General features: G+C 37.9%; 1 protein-coding gene and 1 long non-coding RNA gene across 2 annotated transcripts in view; one reads left to right on the top strand and one right to left on the bottom strand.

The window, feature by feature from the left end:
* Positions 1-2,578: 2,578 nt before the first annotated feature.
* LOC104981907 overlaps positions 2,579-16,091 on the bottom strand; it is a 45,696-nt gene continuing 32,183 nt past the window's right edge. Inside the window, exon 3 of the long non-coding RNA XR_824430.1 lies at positions 2,579-2,889. This is a non-coding gene — a long non-coding RNA (uncharacterized LOC104981907). The remainder of the gene's footprint in view (positions 2,890-16,091) is intronic.
* GPR141 (G protein-coupled receptor 141) overlaps positions 10,590-16,091 on the top strand; it is a 69,204-nt gene continuing 63,702 nt past the window's right edge. Inside the window, exon 1 of the mRNA XM_010831170.1 lies at positions 10,590-10,843. The gene's annotated coding sequence lies outside the window, so the exon portion shown is untranslated. The remainder of the gene's footprint in view (positions 10,844-16,091) is intronic.

Consider the following 16,091-nt stretch of genomic DNA (forward strand, 5'->3'; position numbering starts at 1 on the left):
CACAGTCATTTTCACAGTATTGATTCTTCCAATCCAAGAACGTGGTATATCTCTCTGTTTGTGTTGTCTTTCATTTCTGTCTTCTGTGCCTCTGGTGGTAGGTGGCCCTCAGGTGTCTATTCCCTGCCCAGACAGGAAGGGGCAAAAGTAGCAGCTTACTAAGGCTCACTTGCACAGTTGGGCTGGGGAGAGGAAGGGATGTGGCAGACATGGTTAGGGTGTGTGGGGAGTGCCCACTGTGGCTGAGACCTGCAGGAAGTTACCACAGTTTGAGACGGGTTGTGCGCTTCCCCAGGGGAGTTGGCCCTGTGTTGTGGGTCCCTCAACAGAGCAGAGCCATTAACAATAAAATAAATCTTAACCAATACCCAAGTATGAAAACAATTTTTAACACAGCACAGGCATGCCTTTACAGAAAGATTCAATAAAGCCAAAGGAACTAAGCAATCAGAAATCCTTCCTATTTACCAAAATATTATGTATAATGTTTTGTAAAATATTTTTATTTTGTGGGTTTTTTTCCAAATAGTTTATGGATAGTGTCATTTAATCCAGAAAAGGGTTCAGGAAATCCGTTTATTGTTTGCTTCATTGATTGTGCCTCGGTGTCAGACCTAAGAAACCACTGAAACAGACAAGGTCATGAAGACATGTGTTTCCTCATGGATTTGGAAACAACTTCTAGTGTAAGATTGAGTAAGAGTGGTTTAAGGCACCATCTTGACCTTATTTTTTATCCCATGTGGGATGCTGCACAAGCAGATGACAGGTTCCCCCGCAAAGGCAGAATCAAACCTAATAGGCAGCTTCTGGAACTCTGCTGTTAAGTGGCCTGGTACCACGCAAGTATTTGTTGAATAAATTAATAAATTTATCCTTCAAGAAAAAAAAGTGCTCTGGAGATACAGCTACCAAAATGGAGAACTGAAACGAATATGGTAAGTAAACAGAAAACTTGGGAAGATTTTTTTTTTTTTAAAAAAGAAGAATGAAACTTTGGGGGCTGCTAAAGGAAAGGTCTAGGACTTCCCTGTGGCTCAGTGGTCAAGAATCAGGCTGCAATGCAGGAGACCTGGGTTTGATCCCTGGGTCAGGAAGATCCCCTGGAGGAGGGCGTGGCAACTCATTCTAGTACTCTTGCCTAGAGAATCCCATGGACAGAGGAGCCTGGCAGGTGGCAGTCCATAGGGTCGCACAGAGTAGGACACAACTGAAGCAACTAAGCAGCAACAGCAAAGGAAAGGTCTATTGCAACTGTTTCTTAAACTTCTCTGGCAAGAGCTGGCCATTCTCAAGGAAACGCTCTGAAACTCTCCCCTGAGGATTGTTAGGTAACCAAGGAAACCATCACTGATGATAAGCTCCAGGTTAGTGCTTGATCAAGTGGGGAGGTTTCCTGGAACTGAAAAAGCCAAATCTACCTTCAGCTACAAGGGATAAAAACAGAAGACAAAGCCAAACAGGAGCTAGGTATATGTAGACATGGGTGGTGAGGCAAGAAGTTAAGGTTAAGATCAAGAGAAAAAAAGCCCAAGACTGTGTTTTTTGTTTTTTGTTTTTTTCAACAGGGTGGGAATATGTGAATCTTAGATTAGGTGCTGGCCTGGTTTAGCCTAGAATAAAGGATTTTGGTGATCCAGTTACTAGATCTGTCTGTGGGGTGTGTGTGCGTGTGTGTTTGAAATGTATTGATGAATAAACACACTGAAAACTAAAATTCTTCACCAGTGTTCTAAGACTTCCTGCCTAAGTCAAAACACCCCTAGATTTCTTATCTATTTATAGGAGTGTGGTCTCCTACAGTGCAAGGGCTGATGCTCTGCTTCTAGAAAAACTAGTTCTGTTTTAAAAATGGCACCATGAAGCTTGTTTCCTATGAATTACATAGGCCTTGAATCCAGTCTCTTTTTGAGAGGAAGTACAGATTTGAGGTACATTTGTATTTCCTCATAAAATTCATTGGTCACCCTAGCAACTGTCCTGAAATGCCTTGTAATATCCTGACATGCAGAAAAATAGAACTCATGCTATGAGAAGCCAAGTGAGTGTTATTGTTATGCCAACAACAGAAGTATTACAGTGTGGACTTCAGGGTGGGCTGTCAGTTTCATTATCAAGGGCATGATCATCATCATCCTCACTATGGTTGTTGTCATCCTCATCTTCCCACATAACAGCATTTCGTCACAGGTGATAACCTTTTTTGTGTAAGTATAGTGTCTGAATGCATTAACCTGTGAAAATCTTGAGCCTTTGCACCAATGGGGACGTTTGATGGTCTCCATTTCAGAACAGTCTCTATGTAGAGTTTGAAATTCATGGAATACCTTACAGGGAAAATAGTGGTTTAGACAAAGTTCATGCACATTATAAAACAAATTAAAATTCTACAGCAGGGGTCTAGGCAATTAGCCCATTATCTTATTTAGCAAGATGAGGCTCAGAGAGTCTGGATGTTTTTTGCTGAGGGCACTCAGCTTACTAGGTGAAAGGGAGGAACTTGAACGCAGATGAACCTCCAAATTCTTGTGTTCCACTGTGAGTACAGACTCCACAGGCTAATTCATGTGGCTGGAAGGTTAAGTTTAGTGAGGAGTATTTTGGATAAGATATCAGAATAAAGATAAAAATCATTATACAAAGTTTATGTGGTTTTCATGCAGGCATTTAGCAAGCTTGCTGCTGGCCACATAGGCATTCTGGAAGCACAGGCTGTGTGATATTTGGAGAAAAGCTCTAACTGAAGGACACACATGAATGGACTGGTGCCCAACTGGAAGTTTTCAGGTGGCTGATGAAGGCCTTGAACTTCAGTTCTGTTCTATTGGACATCTTGAAAGATGATGCAGTGGTCAGATTTAGGATCCAAGAGAAAAGGTGTGGAAAAGCCTGGAACAAAGTAAAGTTTAGTAAAGATCAATGCAAGGATCTTTCTTGGGTCTAAAAGCACAAGATGGTTAGAAGATATGTTTGTAGGCAGCTCTTAAAGAAAGCACCACGTAACAAAGAGACATTGTTTCACAGGATAGAGAACACTGCCGGCACTGGGTGTCGTCTGGATAAACCCTGAAAAAGAAGTTAAATAAACTGAAGGGCATTGAAGGAAGAGTGGCCAGGAGGGTGGAGAAACTCAAAGCCACCTCAGATGAGTATTGTTTTACCAGAACACAGCTCCAGGCATTGAGAAGACAGACTGGACTAGTCTAATGTCATCAGTATTCACAGCACTGTCATATAGAAAAGGGATTAAGCTTTTTCTCTGTGGTATAATGGGAAGTGAACATGTGGGCAGATGGTATCGTGAGACAGTTCAGCTTGTGAGTAATGAATAACTTTAAATGTCAGAGCTGTCAATGAACAAGTAGAGTCTGGATGATTACTTGGAAGATGTTTCTAGTATCAGTGCATATCTTCAAACACTGAAATTCTCTGCTTCATAGACCCCTCCCCTGCTCTTTAAATACTTGACATTTTATCACCAGCCTCATTTTTATAGGGGATGCCAATATTGGAAAGCATTCTTTTTTATGTGATTAAGATGATTTCTGAAAATCTGCAGCAGAGCTCAACTAGAGTTTACTTTGCATACTGATGTAATAGGTAAGAGCTGGGAGCTAACAAATGCCACATGCAACTTTTTTCTTGGTGAAGAGGTAAAAGTCGCTCGGTCGTGTCCGACTCCTTGTGACCCCATGGACTGTATAGTCCGTGGAGTTCTTCAGGCCAGAATACTGGAGTGGGTAGCCTTTCCCTCCTCCAGGGGATCTTCCCAACCCAGGGATAGAAGGCAGGTCTCCCACACTGCAGGCAGATTCTTTACCAGCTGAGCCACAAGGGAATGAGCTTTAAATATGGATTTGGAGCTAATTATTCTGATATTTATTTCAGTGGGGATGAAGAACTGAGCATACATATTTAAAAAAAAAAAGGAAAAAGAGAGAGAAACATTTTCAATATTTCCCATTAAAGCATGATGTTTGCTATTAGATGCTGTAAACATCTTTCTATTTTTAGTTTGTAGGTTTTCTTTTTTAAAATCATAGATAGATGTTGAATTTTACTGAATGATTTTTCTGCCTCTATTTAAGATGATTATGATTCTTTAGTCTGTTTATTTGGTAATTTGCCTTCATAGATTTTCACGTGTTATACCATTTTGCTCTCCTGGAATAATTGTCCCCTGGCCATAATGTATTATCATTTTTATATATCACTGGATTTGCTTTGATAGTATTTTGAGAGTTTTGTTCTATATAAATAAGAAAGTAGTTTCCCTTATGCCCTTTAGTGTAATGTTCTTACCAATATTTGCTACCAAAGTAATGATGACCTCAAAAGATGACTTGGGAAGTTTTTCCTCTTTTTCTGTCTCTGGAATAGTATATGTAAGATTGATTCCATTTCTAAATGTTTGGAGGAATTCACTAGTAAAACTACCAGGCTTGGAAAATTTTTTTCAAAGAATTTTAGTTACAGATTCAATTTCTTTACTACATATTAAACTGTTTGTATTTTATCTTTCTTTTTGTGGCATTTCAGCAGTTTTGGAAAATTATGACATTTTAAACCTTTTAATTATTTTATTGAAATTATTACCCTGAAACTGTTATGATAGTCTCTTGTTTTCATTTTCTTAACTGTGGGATCTATACTTAAATCTCTCCTTTGAAAAAAATCATTCTTAATATTGGTGTTTTATGCCCTCTTTACTTTCTTCTTGACCTGTTTTTCAGGAATTTATCAGATTTTAAAACCAACTTTTAAAAAAAAATCAACTTTTAGATTGATTTCCTCTAGTGCATGTTTGTTTTATATTTTAGTGACTTTGTTTTTATTTTTATTATTTGTTTCCATTTGCTCTCCATAGATTTATTTTTTTAACTCATGGAGCTGGATGCTTAGAGAATTCATTTTCAGCTTCGCTCCTATTATAAGCATTTAAATATGGTGTTAGTTGTGTTCTGAAATATTTGACGTTTATTTTTAATTACCATTCAAAGAAAAATTTTCTGGTTTTCATTGTATTCATTTTTTAGCTTTGAATTATTTAAAAGTACTTATATCAAGTAATTTTCAAACATGAGAAGATTTTAATATTACCTTCTTTTTTATTGAGTTCTAACTTAATTGTACTATTGTCAGAAAATGTACTCTGCATAATTTTAGTTGTTAGATCTTTGTTGAGATTTGTCTTATACCTATCACTTAGCTAATTTGATGTAAATTTCGCTTTTGCTGGGTATAGAGTATGTAAATTAGGTCAAGTTTATTGATGGCATTGTTAAAAATCTGTTATATTCACATGGAATTTCTGTCTTCTTGGTCTATCAGTTACTAAGAGATAGCTGTTAAAATCTCCCTATGATAATGGGTTTGTCCGTTTTCCTTTTAGTTGTATCATATTTCCCTTAGTTGTGTCATTACATATTTTGAAACCGCACTATTAAGTGCAATAAATTTAGAATTGTAATATTTTAGAAAGACTGTGCCATTGTTACAATGAAATTCCTATTGTTTATTGCCAATAATGTCTTACCTTATCATCTAACTTCTCTCATAAATATATAGCTATACTGAATTTCTTTAAAATACTTTTTCATTTTACATATATTTCATCTTTTATTTTAGATTTTTTTGTGTTGCTGCATTTTAGTTGTGTCTCTCTTAATCAACATTGAGTTGCATGTGGTTTTTCATCTGATCTAAAAATGTTTGTTTTTGACTGCTTACTTATTTCAGTTCAGTTCAATTCAGTTCAGTTGCTCAGTCGTGTCCGATTCTTTGCGACCCCGTGAAATGCAGCACGCCAGGTCTCCCTGTCCATCACCAACTCCCGGAGTTCACTCAGACTCACGTCCATCAAGTCAGTGATGCCATCCAGCCATCTCATCCTCTGTCGTCCCCTTCTCCTCCTGCCCACAATCCCTCCCAGCATCAGAGTCTTTTCCAACGAGTCAACTCTTCGCATGAGGTGGCCAAAGTACTGGAGTTTCAGCTTTAGCATCATTCCTTCCAAAGAAATTCCAGGGCTTATCTCCTTCAGAATGGACTGGTTGAATCTCCTTACAGTCCAAGGGACTCTCAAGAGTCTTCTTCAACACTACAGTTCAAAAGCATCAATTCTTCAGCACTCAGGTTTCTTCACAGTCCAACTCTCACATCCATACATGACCACTGGAAAAACCATGGCCTTGACTAGACAGACCTTTGTTGGCAAAATAATGTCTCTGTTTCTTGATATGCTATCTAGGTTGGTCATAACTTTCCTTCTAAGGAGTAAGGGTCTTTTAATTTCATGGCTGCAGTCACCATCTGCAGTGATTTTGGAGCCCCCAAATAAAGTCTGACACTGTTTCCATTCTTTCCCCATCTATTTCCCATGAAGTGATGGGACCAGATGCCATGATCTTCGTTTTCTGAATGTTGATCTTTAAGCCAACTTTTTCATTCTCCTCTTTCACCTTCATCAGGAGGCTTTTGAGTTCCTTTTCACTTTCTGCCATAAGGGTGGTGTCATCTGCATATCTGAGGTTATTGATATTTCTCCCGGCAATCCTGATTCCAGCTTGTGCTTCTTCTAGCCCAGCATTTCTTATGATGTACTCTGCATGTAAGTTAAATAAGCAGGTGACAATATACCACCTTGATGTACTCCTTTTCCTATTTGGAACCAGTCTGTTGTTCCATGTCCAGTTCTAACTGTTGCTTCCTGACCTGCATACAAATTTCTCAAGAGGCAGATCAGGTGATCTGGTATTCCCATCTCTCAGAATTTTCCACAGTTTATTGTGATCCACACAGTCGAAGGCTTTGGCATAGTCTATAAAGCAGAAATAGATGTTTTTCTGAAACTCTCTTGCTTTTTCCATGATCCAGCAGATGTTGGCAATTTGATCTCTGGTTCCTCTGCCTTTTCTAAAACCAGCTTGAACATCAGGAAGTTCCCGGTTCACATATTGCTGAAGCCTGGCTTGGAGAATTTTGAGCATTACTTTACTAGCGTGTGAGATGAGTGCAATTGTCCAGTAGTTTGAGCATTCTTTGGCATTGCCTTTCTTTGGGATTGGAATGAAAACTGACCTTTTCCAGTCCTGTGGTCACTGCTGAGTTTTCCAAATTTGTTGGCATATTGAGTGCAGCACTTTCAGAGCATCATCTTTCAGGACTTGAAATTTACATATTATATTAAGGGTTTTAAAGTTATCCTCTTACCTTTCACTTCGTACTTGTCAACCCATTCTAGACGTCTTTTCCTTTGCTTTGAGCACTTTTTTGGATTAATATTTTTTATCATTTCTTTTCTTCTATTTTATCTTGTTAATTATATGTTCTATTGTTATTATTTTAATGGCTACCCCAGAGATTACAATGAGTATTCTAGACAGATTTAAATTTGAAATAAATTAGTGCTTTTACCACCACCAAGAAGATGCAGAAGTGTTAGGACACTTTCATTGAATTTACCTTCTTCTCATGTTTTATTCTAATATTGTCACGTATTTTGGTTCTCAGACTTCCGAGGTGGCTCAGTGGTAAAGAATTCTCCTGCCCATGCAAGAGACGTGGGTTTGATCCCTAGGTCTGGAAGATCTTGGGTTGGGAAGATCCCCTGGGTAGAAGATGGCAACCCACTCCAGTATTCTTGCCTGGGAAATTCCATGGACAGAGGAGCCTGGCAGGGTACAGTCCATGGGGTTGTGAAGAGTCAGACACGACTGAGCAACTGAGCACATACTTTGTTTTCTCTACATTTTGAAGCTCACAAAGCATTATAATTATTGTTACCATATATCTTCAAAATTTAGGTTTACCCATATTTACTCCTTGTTTTGCTTCTTCCTTTCGACACGCAGTACTGACTTCCACCTTGGATACACTTTTGCTCTTCCTGAATAACTCCTGCTCATTCCCTTAGCAGGTTATAAATGTCTGCAGGTTTTAAATTATGTCAGTTTTGATTTATCTGGAAATGTTATATATTGCCTTCAAGATAATTAATGTATTCATCGAATAAGGAGTTTTAAATTGGTAGTTGTTTTCTTTCATAGTTTTGAAGGTGTTCTTTCCTTTCTTTTGGGTTTCATTGTAGGGAAGTTTATTTTTACTTTTATTGTTGCACTTTTAAAAATAATTTTTCCCTTCAAACTGATTTTAAGATTGTTTGATTTTGGTTTCGGTTGTTAGCAATTTTTCTAGATACAACTAGGTGTAAATTTTCTTCATTTCTGCCGTGCTTGAAGTACATAATGCTTCTGGAGTCTATGTCTTTTTAAAATTATTTAATATTTAAATTTATTGCCTCTTTAACATTGTTTCTGCCCAATTCTTTCCTCTCTTTCTTAGGACACCAATTATGGGCATGTTAGAACATTTCTGTTTGTCTTTCTTTTTTTTTTCTAAATTTAAGCTTTACAATATTGTATTGGTTTTGCCATATATCAAAATGAATCTGCCACAGGTATACATGAAAAGACCTTTTCCTGTGTCTTTTTTCTGCTTCTCTGTTCTTCAACCTGATGTTTTCTATTGAACTATTCTAATTCTCATCTTCTGGGTCTAATTTTCTCTTAGTCCCTACCAGTTGGGTATTTAATTATAGCTGTCTTATCTTTTAATTTCAAATTTTCCATTTAAAGAGATAGATTCCAGTATAAAATATAAAATCCTCTACATTTTACCTAATTTCTTCTATTAATCACAGTTATTTTAAAGTCCCTCAATCCTGTATCTCCTTGCACATCTGTTTCTGTTTTCTATTTATTTTCATGATTTTGGTTATTTAATCTTATCTTCTGACGTGCCTATTAGTATTTATTGAAATTTGGACATTGTGCATAAAAAATTTGAGAGCAAACTTGTTGATCTGGATGTAGATGTAGGTTGTTATAGTGGTGCTAAACTAGATTATCTAATTACTGTGCCTACTGATTTAGTACCTTGGGAGAAGGAAATGGCAACCTACTCCAGTATTCTTGCCTGGGAAATCCCATGGATAGAGAAGTCTGATGGACTATAGTCCATGGGGTCACAAAAGAGTCTGACACAACTTAGCAACTAAACAATAACAACTAATTTAGTTGATTTAAATTGGACTTCAATCTTGTGATGGCACAATATTTCTAGTTAATGCCTTCTCCTGAGATATAGCCCTGCAGGGGTTCCACTTGAAACCTTAGGGTGACTATAAAGATACCACCTCCTTGGTAATTTCTAGGCTCTAATTTTGCTCCCTAATCCAAATATCCTTCACTTCTGAGTTTCCTAGCTACCCCTTCCTGCTTGATTTTTCTGCTTCTGAGTAGCCAGTTACAAACAGGAGCACTTTGAGTAAAAAAAAGAATAGAAAATTAGGTTCACATTGTATTTCTCTTCTCCTGGGGATTTGGTTTCTTCAGGTTCTCACTGCCTGGCCAGCTTTCTGAAGTGTTGAAACCAATAAACTTATATTCTAATCCATTTTTTTAGGTTGTTCTCAGAGGGTGAGTTTATCTAAAACAGTCTTCTCTACCATTACTGAAAATTGAAATTCTTCTAGGATGAGTTATTTTGAAGCATATAACATTTTTATTCCTGTGACACAAATGGTGCATACCTGCTGAAGTTGAAGATTTTCCAGATGTAAAATATTTCCCTTGCAATTGAAAAAAGCAAAATCAGGTGTATTTGTAACATTATGTTTGAAATGAGAAATGTGAACAATAAGAACTGAAAAATGTTTGCCTAGAATATTAGTGTTCCAACACTGCAAAGGACACCAGAAATTATATGAAATAACCAAACTCATAATTCTACCTAGGGCCTTTAAAGTAGAGAGAACTCAGGGATGGTACAAGTTTGATGCTCCCATAATTTTTTTAAAGAAATGTCAAATTAGAGTTTAAAAACTAGAGTCGTGTTTAAAATATTGATATTTAATAAATTAGCATTTTAAATTCACAGATATCTATATATTATTAGATGATTTACAAGATATAGTATTTATAAAATGTTAATTTACAGGTTTGATACCTGGCTTGGGAAGATCCCCTGGAGAAGGAAATAGCAACCCACTCCAGTATTCTTGCCTGGATAATTCCATGAAGAGAGGAACCTGGCAGGCTACAGTCCATGACATCGCAAGGAGTTGAACACAACTGAGAATGCACACACACGTAGTGTGGCGTAAAATGACAGGCAAGTGAGAGCAGTTTGAGGAACTTATATACTTTCAATATTTGCAATATGTATGGTTTCTTATGGGTCTAAAAAATGAGGCTGTGAACAGACACACTTCCCTCCTCTGGCACTTTAATAGACTATCATTCTAATATCCTCTTTCTTAACTCTAATTAACTGAGCTGAAGTTAGTGTCATATTGTAGTCAATATTATATACAATGACAGAACTAATCACTGAAATACATTATAAGAGTAGCAATCCCACAGCACAGAGTTCATCTTCTCTTTTCAGTTTTGATAATATCACTGTTTCCCCCCACTTCCCATTCTCTACAAAATTCAGTTTGAATACTTTTTAAAAATGGATTCTCATAGTAGTCCTAAAACCTTAAAAAATATTTGGCAGTTGGTCTTCCTGTAATTTTGCAACTTGGAGTTCATCTTTAAGAGCTTGGTTTTTCAATACTAATGTGTCTGAAATGATCTTGAGGTTTTGTGGTTGCTGGTGATTCTCTGAAGAACTTAAAACACTAGCTTCCTTTCGTTTGGTGAACTGTCTAGGCTGTGTGAGTGCTCGCAGACCAGGGAAATGCCCAAGCAGCCTTGCTATTAGAAAAGAATTCTATTTGGAAGTCTGTCAGGTGGCCCATCTCTGCACATTTCCCTGAGAAATCTGTCTTATTCAGGTAAGTGCAAAAGATTTGAGCTGGGGGGTATGTATATGGAAGTTACGCATAAAGAGAGCACGCTGGACTTTCCAACGCTGTTCTAATTCAGAATCTCCACACAGTCTTACCGTAAAAAAAACAAGTTTATTTACACTGACCACAACTCCTCATTTTAGAAAGAACTGATCTGTTCTCGTGTAGTACACATGATGTTGAGTGTGACACCCAATTTTTATTAGGGCTTAAATATGAACAAAAATGTTCTCAGAATGTGTCAGAAAAAAAAAGAATTCTGGCTAAAAACATCATTTAAGAAGTCTTTAGGGAATCTGGTATTGTTTTCACATACTATTCAAATGTTTATCTTTGAAGAAGTTTTAGTATTTTTATTATGAAAATCTCTAAACTCTATCATTGGTAATATTGTCATACATACTTTGAAACCATTCTGGCAACGCTACTGATAGAAGAAATCAGTAGTAATTAGGTGCTTTGAAATTTCTAAAAGAATATATTCAAAATAGCACATGTGATTTTATAATAATAGCTATCATAATTCTTTGTATTTCATGTTTATAGTACTATATTACAGGAGAATCTGAAAATAACCTTAAAAATCACTTAATTAGTAGTTAACAATAGCATCTGTTCAAGTATTTTGCTTTAAGTAAATTCCTTCCATATCATTATTTCCGTTTACAAAAAGTATTACATTTCAAACATGTGGAATAGAAAGTATTCAAAGTAAAAAAAAAAAAAAAAAAAAACCAGTAACACACAATCTGAGTTTGACAGCTTAGTCTTGCTTCTTTAACTAATTTGTAAGGATTTTGGGTAGGTCACTAAGTTCTCTGGATTTCAACTTCCTGCAAAATGTCCAATTATTTATCTAAGAAATTGTTTATTAAATACTCCAAATATACAATTTCTTTTTTTCTTTTTATCAGGTTTAATTCAATCAATAAGTTAGTCAATATTTTAATTGATCAATAGGAGTAATGAGAGACCAATGGATGAGAAGTCAAGTGGTATGAATCCTAGTCCTCTATCTTATAGTAACTGGCTGAGTGATTTGAAAGATATTTTCTAACCATTCGGGGGCAAGGATTGGCAAATTTTTTTCTATAGGGACTAGAAAGTGAATAATTTAGGTTCTGCAAGTCAATAGGTAAAATTGAAGATAATGTACAGACTCTTACATAACTGTTTAAAATATAATTCTTTGAAAATGTAAAAGCCATTCTTACCTCAGGCTATAAAGAAGGAGAAATGTACCAGATCTGGCCTCAAGGCCATAATTTTCCAGTTCTGATTCTTGGGAATCATTTTTAACAGTTATAAAATGGAAGATATAGACTCACTCATGTGACCGCAAAGGAGTTCATGAATGATACTTAAGGTAATTCACCAATCCCCTAATATTGTATACAAAAATCTGAGTGTTTGTAAGTATGTACTTTTTTAATGGGAAACAGACTTCCACAGATTTCCTTAAGAGCAGGAAATCATTCTTTTAGGATGATTTTTTTTTTTTTAAATCTTGTATTCTGGAATGGAACTTCCCAGGTGGCACAGTGGTAAAGAATCCACCTGCCAATGCAGGAAGCACAAAAGATGCAGGTTCGAGCGCAGGGTGAAGAAGATACCCAGGAGTAGTAAACGGCAACATACTCCAGCATTCTTACCCGGGAAGTCCCATGAACAGAGAAGCTTGGTGGGCTACAGTCCATGGAGTCACCTGACAGGAGTCGGAACCACTGAGCAACTGAACACACATTCTGAAATGGTGTGTGTGACATACTGAGTATTCAGCATCTCTGGAATGAGTATATAAATGAATGAAAGAACGAACGAATGGAAAGTTAAAGACACCACCACTGAGATTATGTAGATACTGAAGGCTTAGGGCCTCAAATGCTCTAAAAACAGTAGTTGCTAAATCCAAAGATTGCCTTTTCTTTCAAATTTGGATGTAACTGGGATTTCAAAATACTTGGTCAACTAAAGATTGCAGTTCCTGGACATTATGTCATTTTTTAAAAACAGTGAAGTTGGTTGAATTTAATTGACACATTACAGGTTTTCCCAGTAACCTAGCCTCTGGGGTCGGGGGACTGGAGAATGAAGTTTTGTTAATGAATAGTGGCATTCTTGGCATCAGGCAGGAGACTGTACTGGCTGGAGCGTTACACATAAATGGAAGGTTTTCCTGGGCAATTCAAAAATCAGGCCTAACAGAGTTTAGGATTGCACTCTGCTCCCTGACACAGAAGTTCAGTCTGGCCTTCAGTGCCTGGTTAACTGATGACACCAAAATCTGAGCTCCGTTGGCTGGGGAGTCCCCACAACTACCTGGAGTGGGAAATGGCTTGAGATCTAAACATACCTCTCTTCTCTCTCTATGAATAATTTCATTTTCTGAAAGAGCAATTCAATCTACAATAGCTGGTTTACAGTTCATTCATTTCTTTAGGGAAATTTGAATTCTAAGATTGAAAACCAATGTAAGAAATGCTTACTGAAAAACCTACACAGCTTTGTATAATCTGGTATTATGCCTGAAATATCCTTATTCAGAGTGCATCCCACTCCTCCCCTCCCTACACTATCCCTCCACCTCAGAAACAGCAACTTGCAGTTTACTTTGTGGTGTGTTTACATACTGGACCTGTGCAGTATCTGTGTATTTAAGGGTACCATGGTTAGATAGCATCACTGACTCAATGGAGTTGAGTTTGAGCAAACCCCGGGAGATAGTGAAGGACAAGGAAGCCTGGCATCCCCAGTCCATGGGGTTGCAAAAAGTTGGATATGACTTAGCAACAGAACAACAATAATAATTTGTTCAATTACATAGAGGTTGTGCTGGAGTCATATCCCTGGATCTGCTTAGGGGTTAAGATTAGTCCCAGAGAAAGTCCAAAAACCAAAACCGTCATGCATGAAATCTTAAATATATAACTCACTTCTGTTATTGGTACAAGGCCTCACTTAAACGATGACAGGAAGCTCAATTCCTGTTGAGGATTTCTGAGACCTGGTTTACATACAAATCCGAGACAGAGGGTGTCCCTCACTCTTACTGCCTCAGGTCTGTCTGTGGGTCATCTTCCCACTTGTCTGGTCTGCTTTATTCCAACAGGTAGACAAGGCCCTTCCAATTCCCTCTCCCACACAACTAACTTGAATCCATGACACCCTTTGTTGGGACAAACTCTTGCTGGGACCAGATAATCAGTGTTTTAAGTATTGTGGGCCATCCAATCTCTGTTGTAACTACTTCATTCTCCAGGAGTAGTGTAAAAACAGTCAGAGAAGATATATAAATAAATAAGCATTGCTGTGATCAGATAAAAACTTTACAAACATGGCTGGCCCATGGGCTATAGTTTGCTGGCCCGTAAACTATATTGAAGGCTTGATAACAGCTTAAGAAATTACAATGTTTTAGACAGAAATGAACAATTCCCAACCTAGGGAGCACCTTCTTCCCAACAGCCATTCTCATTAGTCCTTGTGTGAGGCCACGCTGCTGGATTCTACTTATAATCCCAGGCAGAGGTCTTCTTTCTTCCTTATCCTTACATTCACAAATTCAAGTCTCTTCCTTCCTGCGTTAATTACCAGTTCAGTTCAGTTCAGTCGCTCATTCGTGTCCGACTATTTGCGACCCCATGAATCGCAGCATGCCAGGCCTCCCTGTCCAGCACCAACTCCCGGAGATCACTCAAACTCATGTCCATCCAGTCGGTGATGCCATCCAGCCATCTCATCCTTTGTCATCCCCTTCTCCTCCTGCCCCGAATCCCTCCCAGCATCAGGGTCTTTTCTAATGAGTCAACTCTCCACATAAGGTGGCCAAAGTACTGGAGTTTCAGCCTCAGCATCAGTCCTTCAAATGAACACCCAGGACTGGTCTCCTTTAGGATGGATTGATTGCATCTCCTTGCAGTCCAAGGGACTCTCAAGAGTCTTCTCCAACACCACAGTTCAAAAGCATCAATTCTTCGCTGCTCAGCTTTCTTCACAGTCCAACTCTCACATCCATACATGACCACTGGAAAAACCATAGCCTTGACGAGACGGACCTTTGTTGGCAAAATAATATCTCTGCTTTTTGATATGCTATCTAGGTTGATCATAATTTTCCTTCCAAGGAGTAAGGGTCTTTTAATTTCATGGCTGCAATCACCATCTGCAGTGATTTTGGAGCCCCCCAAAACAAAGTCTGACACTGTTTCCACTGTTTCCCCATCTATTTCCCATGAAGTGATGGGACCGGATGCCATGATCTTCGTTTTCTGAATGTTGACCTTTAAGCCAACTTTTTCACTCTCCTCTTTCACTTTCATCAAGAGGCTCTTTAGTTCCTCTTCACTTTCTGCCATAAGGGTGGTGTCATCTGCATATCTGAGGTTATTGATATTTCTCCCGGCAATCTTGACTCCAGTTGTGCTTCTTTCAGCCCAGCATTTCTCATGATGTACTCTGCATATAAGTTAAATAAGCAGGGTGACAATATACAGCCTTGACATACTCCTTTTCCTATTTGGAACCAGTCTGTTGTTCCATGTCCAGTTCTAACTGTTGCTTCCTGATCTGCATACAAATTTCTCAAGGTATTCCCATCTCTTTCAGAATTTTCCACAGTTTATTGTGATCCACACAGTCAAAGGCTTTGGCATGGTCAATAAAGCAGAAATAGATGTTTTTCTGGAAGTCTGTTGCTTTTTCAATGATCCAGTGGATGTTGGCAATTTGATCTCTGGTTCCTCTGCCTTTTCTAAAACCAGCTTGAAAATCAGGAAGTTCACAGTTCACATATTGCTGAAGCCTGGCTTGATGAATTTTGAGCATTACTTTACTAGCATGTGAGATGAGTGCAATTGTGCGGTAGTTTGAGCATTCTTTGGCATTGCCTTTCTTTGGGATTGGAATGAAAACTGACCTTTTCCAGTCCTGTGGCCACTGCTGAGTTTTCCAAATTTGCTGGCATATTGAGTGCAGCACTTTCAGAGCATCATCTTTCAGGATTTGAAATAGCTCCACTGGAATTCCATCACCTCCACTAGCTTTCTTCGTAGTGATGCTTTCTAAGGCCCACTTGACTTCACATTCCAGGATGTCTGGCTCTAGGTGAGTGATCACACCATCATGATTATCTGGGACATGAAGATCTTTTTTGTACACTTCTTCTGTGTATTCTTGCCATCTCTTCTTAATATCTTCCGCTTCTGTTAGGTCCATACCATTTCTGTCCTTTATC

The sequence above is a fragment of the Bison bison genome, unplaced genomic scaffold (genome assembly GCF_000754665.1).
Source record: "Bison bison bison isolate TAMUID 2011002044 unplaced genomic scaffold, Bison_UMD1.0 scf7180017864525, whole genome shotgun sequence".
Classification (NCBI taxonomy): domain Eukaryota; kingdom Metazoa; phylum Chordata; class Mammalia; order Artiodactyla; family Bovidae; genus Bison; species Bison bison.